The sequence below is a fragment of the Salvelinus sp. IW2-2015 genome, unplaced genomic scaffold (genome assembly GCF_002910315.2).
Source record: "Salvelinus sp. IW2-2015 unplaced genomic scaffold, ASM291031v2 Un_scaffold2181, whole genome shotgun sequence".
NCBI lineage: Eukaryota > Metazoa > Chordata > Actinopteri > Salmoniformes > Salmonidae > Salvelinus > Salvelinus sp. IW2-2015.
Window position 1 is genome coordinate 1,687 of NW_019943511.1, and position 5,624 is coordinate 7,310.

The window sequence follows — 5,624 nt, forward strand, 5'->3', positions numbered from 1 at the left end:
GTGCTGACAGCGACTTTCCTCCCTTCCATCCAGAGACTGCGCTCACTAGTACTTGTGGTGCTGCTATGTGTGTGTGTGTGTGTTTGGGGTGGTGTGTGTTGGTGTGTGTGTGTGTGTGTGGTGTGTGTGTGTGTGTGTGTGTGTGTAGAGGGGTGTATGACAGAAAGGATAGTGCGATTAGTTGGCCCGCAGTGAAGGTGTAGCCAGCAGGTGAGTGTGTGTAGTGACAGCAGGTGGAAGAAGGTAGTTGAGTTTATGGGGACCAGCCAGTGTGGCAGTGTGGTATGACCCAGCCAGGTGGAGAGGTTGTGTATGTGACCAGGCCAGGTGGGAGATGTGTGTATACCAGAGTGGAAGTGTGTATGTGACCAGCCAGGGGGAGTTGTGTGTATGACCGTGGTTGTGTATGCCAGCCAGTGAGAGTGTGTGTATGTGACCAGCCAGTGAAGAGTGTGTGTATGGTGACCGCGTGAGGAGTTGAGCGCAGGTGGAGAAGTGTGTTGTGTATTGACGCAGCAGTGGAGAGGGTTGTTGTATGTGACCAGCCAGTGGAGAGGTGTGTGTAGTGTGACCCAAGCCAGGTGGGAGAGTGTGGTATGTGGACCAGCCAGTGAGGAGAGGTGTGTATGGACCCAAGCAGGTGGAGAGTGTGATAGGCCTGCTAGGAAGTTGGTGTTAGAGCCCAGCCAGTAGTGGACGCGAGTTGTGTGTATGTGACGCGCAGCCAGGTGGAGAGGCTGTGTGTGTATGTGACCACGCAGGTGGAGAGGTTGTGTGTATCGTGACCATGCCACGGTGGAGACGTCGTGTGTATGTGACCAGCCAGGTGGACGAGTTGTGTGTATGTGAACCCAGGTGGAAGGTTGTGGTGACCCAGCCAGTGGGATGAGGTGTGTGTATGTGACCCACCAGGTGAAGAGGTGTTGTATGTGACCAGCAGGTGAGAGGTGTGTGTATGTACAGCCAGGGGAATTGTTAGTACAGCAGGTTGGAGTGTATGTAGACCCAGCAGTGAGGTGTGTATGGACGCGTGAGGTGTGATGTATGTGACCCAGCAGGTTGGAGAGTGTGTGTATTGACGCAGCAGGTGAGATGTTTGTATGTGACACAGCCATGGTGGAGAGTGTGTGTGTATGTGACACCAGTGAGGTGAGCTAGAGGCTGGTGTTGTATGTGACCAGCCAGTGGAGATTGTTGTTTGTTCAGTGGAGCCGTGTATGTGATGCCAGCCACGGTGCGAGAGTGGTGATGTAGTTCGCGCTGCGATGTGTTATCCCGAGCCAGGTGGAGAGGCTGTGCTGTATGTACCGCCAGCAGGTGTGATGAGGTGTGTGTATTTGACACACAGGTGGAGAGGTGAATGTGTATGTGACCAGCCAGGTGGAGAGTGTGGTATGACCAGCCAGTGGCAGAGGTGTTATGTGACCAGCCAGGTGGAGAAAGATTACGGTGCGGTATTTATGAAGGAACTCATCCTTCTGATGAATGTTTTATGACCAAGTTTCATGCTGCGCTTCCGCCTCTCACTCTTCCCAGCTTTTCTCTTTCGACCCAAATATATCTCTGATCAAGTAGTCTCTAAAAATGTGGTCAGAACGGTCATGAGAGATGAGCTGAATGAGCTGGCAACGAGCCACTCTCTTAAATTGCTTTTATAAGGTGCCTTTTCAATGAGGCTTTCTGCTTGCTTCACTTTACACATAGAACTTGGTATGGAACACACTCATTACACTGTAGTTAGAGGGATCCGCTTCTGTGTTACTCTCTCTTAAAGGCTTGGAAATACTTAAATTGTTTTCTTATTTGTTCTAAAATAATTCTATAATATAGTCTCAGGTCTTCCACTCTCTATTCTCTATCTCGTCCCTATCCCCCATGCATACTTCCTCTCCACTACTCCTGAACGGTAGTGGTGGGGCAGACGGGGTAGGAGAGGCAGCACTGCGGTAGAGAGGGCAGTACGGGGTGAGGAGAGGGGCAGCACGGTGAGGTGAGCGAACGAGGTGAGACGCACGGGTGAGGGAGCGGGGTAGGAGAGGGCAGTACGGGTGAGGAAGGGCAGTACGGTGGTGATGAGAGGGCAGTACCGAGGTTGGAGAGGGCAGTACGAGGTGAGGAGAGGGCAGTACGAGGTGATAGGAGAGGGCAGTACGATGTGAGAGAGGGCATACGGGTGAGGAGAGGCAGTTACGGGGGTGAGGAGAGGGCAGTACGTAGGTGAGGAAGAGGGCAGTACGAGTGAGGAGAGGGCAGACGAGTTAGGGAGGTGAGGGAGGGAGGAGGCGGTGAACGGGGAGTCGGGAGAGGCAGAGGGATGCGTAGAGGTGCAGCGAGAGCGGGGGAGCAGTTCGGCGGGTGAGGAGAGGGGCAGTACGGGGGTGAGCGAGAGCGTAAGAGCAGTGAGGGGAGCTAGTGCATTTATCCTAGGGATTATTTTGGACCCCGTTCCACTAGCTCCATTAGTGCTGCTTCAACAGCTAATTAAGGGTCTGGTGATTGTGTTGTGTGTGGTTATTGAAGATGTTGGTGTGTGTTTGAGTTGGTGTGTTGTTATTATGGTGTTTGTTAAGAAGGTTGGTGGTTGGTTATGAGGTTGGTGTGCTGAATGATTGGGTGGAAAGAAGGTTGGTGTGTGTGTGGTTAAGTGAGAGGTGGGTATTGAGTTGGGTGTGTGTGTGTTATGAGGTTGGTGTGTTTAAAGATGGTTGTGTGTTTTTTGAGGGGTGTGTGGTTGAAGAGTTGTGTGTTGTGTAGAGAGGTGTGTGTGGTGGTTATTGAAGAGTTGTGTGTGTGTGTTGGTAATGAAGAGGTTGGCTCTGTTGTGTTGAGTTTAATGAAGAGAGTGTGTCCAGTGTGTGTAAGGTTATATGAAGAGGTGGTGGTGTGTGGTGGTTATTGAAGAGGTTGGTTGCCTGTGTGTGGTTATTGAAGATTGGTGGTGTGTGTGTGTTATGAAGAAGTTGGTGTGTGTTGTGCGTTAATGAAGAGGTTTGTGTGTGATTGGTATTGAAGGTTGTAAATGTGTGTGTGGTTATATGAAGATTGCTTGTGTGTGTGTGGTTATTGAAGAGGTTGGTGGGTTGTTTACTTGAAGTTGGTGTGGTGTGTATTAAGATGTGGTGTGGAATGAAGAGGTTTGTGTAGTATGATAGTGTGTGTGCTGTGTATTGGAGCGTTTGTGTGTTGGTTATGAAGAGGTTGGTGGTGTGTGTTGTTAATGAAGAGGTTGGTGTGTGTGTGGTTAATTGATAGAGGTTGGTGGTGTGTGGTTATTGAAGAGTTGTGTGTGTGTGTGTTAATGAAGAGGTTGTTGTGTGTGGTTATGAGAAGTTGTAACTGTGTGATTAAGAGGTTGTGTGTGTGTGGTTATTGGAATGTGGTTGGTGTGTCTGTGCGTTAACTGAAGGGTTGAGTGACATGTGTTATGGAGTGGTGTTGTAGGTTATGAAGGTGTGTGTGTGTGGTTATAGAGATGGTGTGTGGGAATGAAGAGGTTGGTTACGTCGCTGTGTGGTATTGAAGAGTTGTGTGTGTTGGTTACTTGAAGATGTTGTGTGTGTGTGGTTAATGAAGAGGTTGGTGTTGTGTGTGTATATGAAAGAGGTTGGTGTGTGTGGTATTGAAGAGGTGTGTTTTAAGAGGGTGTAGCGCTATGTGGTGGTTATGAAGAGGTTGTGTGTGTGTTGGGTATGAGATGTTGGTGGATAATGAAGGTGTGTGTGTAAGTATGAAGATGTTGGTGTTTGGTTAGAGTTGGTGTGTGATTGGTGTTAATGAAATTGGTGTGTGGTGTGTGAGTTAATGTAAGAGGTGGTGTGTGTGTTTTATTGAAGGAGTTGGTGTGTGTTGGTTATGAGAGGTTGTGTACGTGTTGTGTGGTTAATGAAGAGTTGGGCTGTGTGTGTTATTGAAGAGTGTTGGTGTGTGTGTGTTAATTGAAAGGTTTGGTGTGATGTTGGTGTTAATAGAGTTGGTGGTGGTGTGCGTTATTGAAAGAGTTCATCAGCCGGTTGTGTGTGGTTAATGAAGAGTGTTGGTGTTGTGGTTATTGAAGAGGTTGGTGTAGTGTGTGTAGAATTTTTATTGGTAAAGAGTTGGTGTGTGGTTAATAGATTGGTCTGTTGATGAAGAGGTATAAAGTTGTGTGTGTGTTAATGCAAGAGGTTGATGTGTGTGTATGAGGTTGTTGTAGTGGTATGGGTTGTGTGTGGTATAATGAAAGGTTTGGGTGTGTGTGGTTAATGAAGAGGTTGATGTGGTGTGGTAATGAAGAGGTTGGTTGTGTGTGGTTAATGAAGTGTGTGGTGTTGGATGTTATGTGTGTTGTAATTGAAGAGGTGGTGTTGGTGGTTAATGAAGAGGTTGGTGTGTGTGTGGTAATGAAGATCGTGGTGCTGTGTGTGGTTCTGAAGAGGTTTGTGTGTGTAGAAATGGTGGTTTGGTTATTGAAAGTAGGTGTGTATGTTGTGTGTGTTATTGGAAGAGGTTGTTGTGTGGTGTGTTATTGAATAGTTGGGTGTGTGTGTGTTATATGAACGAGCGTTGGTGTGTGTGTGTTAAGAAGAGGTTCTGGTGTTGGTGATGGTGTGGCTATGATGTATGAAGAGAGGTGGTGTGTGTGTTGGTTATTGAATGTTGACACTAATACAACCTCAACCACTCTATTGTATGGATAACCTGTGTGTTGAAGACTGGTTGTGTTAGGAGTTTGTATGTGGTAAGAGCGTTGTGTGTGTGGTGGTTAATGAAGAGGTTGGTGCACTACATGTTGGTAACTCACCGACACGAGTTGTGTGGTGTTACTGAAGATGGTGTGTTGTTATGAAGACGTGGTGTGTGGTGGCTATGAAGGTGCTGTGTGTGTGGTTAATGAAGAGGTTCGGTGTGGTGTGTGGTTATTGAAGAGTTGTGTGTGTGTTAGGCAGGTGTGTTTTGGTAAGACAGGTTGGTGTGTGTGTTAATGAAGAGGTTGGTGTGTGTGTGTTATTGAAGAGGTTTGGTGTGTGTGTGGTTATTGCAAGAGGTTGGTGTGTGTGTGGTTATTGAAAGGTTGGTGTGGTGTGTGGATGAGAGGTTGGTGTCTGTGTTGGGCTTAATGAAGAGGTTGGTGTGTGTGTGGTTAATGAAGAGGTTTGTGGTTGTATATGAGATGTGTGTGTGTATTGAAGAGTTGGTGTGTGTGTGTTAATGAAGAGTTGGTCGTGTGTTGTGTATTGAAGAGATTGGATAGGAGTGAGTCTGTTCTTATTGAACAGGAAGGGGCATTTCCTTCATACCATTTCTCATTTGATTGGTATGGCCACATTCTAATTGTATTACAGCCCCAATTCTCTCTCGTCTCTCTCCCCCAAAGTATATATTTCAAACATTGGAGGAGGGTTGGTACACGGTCATTTGTCTAGTGTGGTACTAGATGCTTTAACTTTCTGCTCCGTCTTGCGTAATGCAGGATGGTTTGTGAGGAACCATTCTGTCAAGACACTGTCTTCTCTGCTCTTTATTCTGGCTTTACCCTTCCATCCCCATCCTGCTTTTCTTTCTTTCTTCTTTCTTTCTTTTTTCTTTCTTTCTTCTTTCTTTCTTTCTTTCTTTCTTTCTTTCTTTCTTCTTTCTTTCTTTCTTTG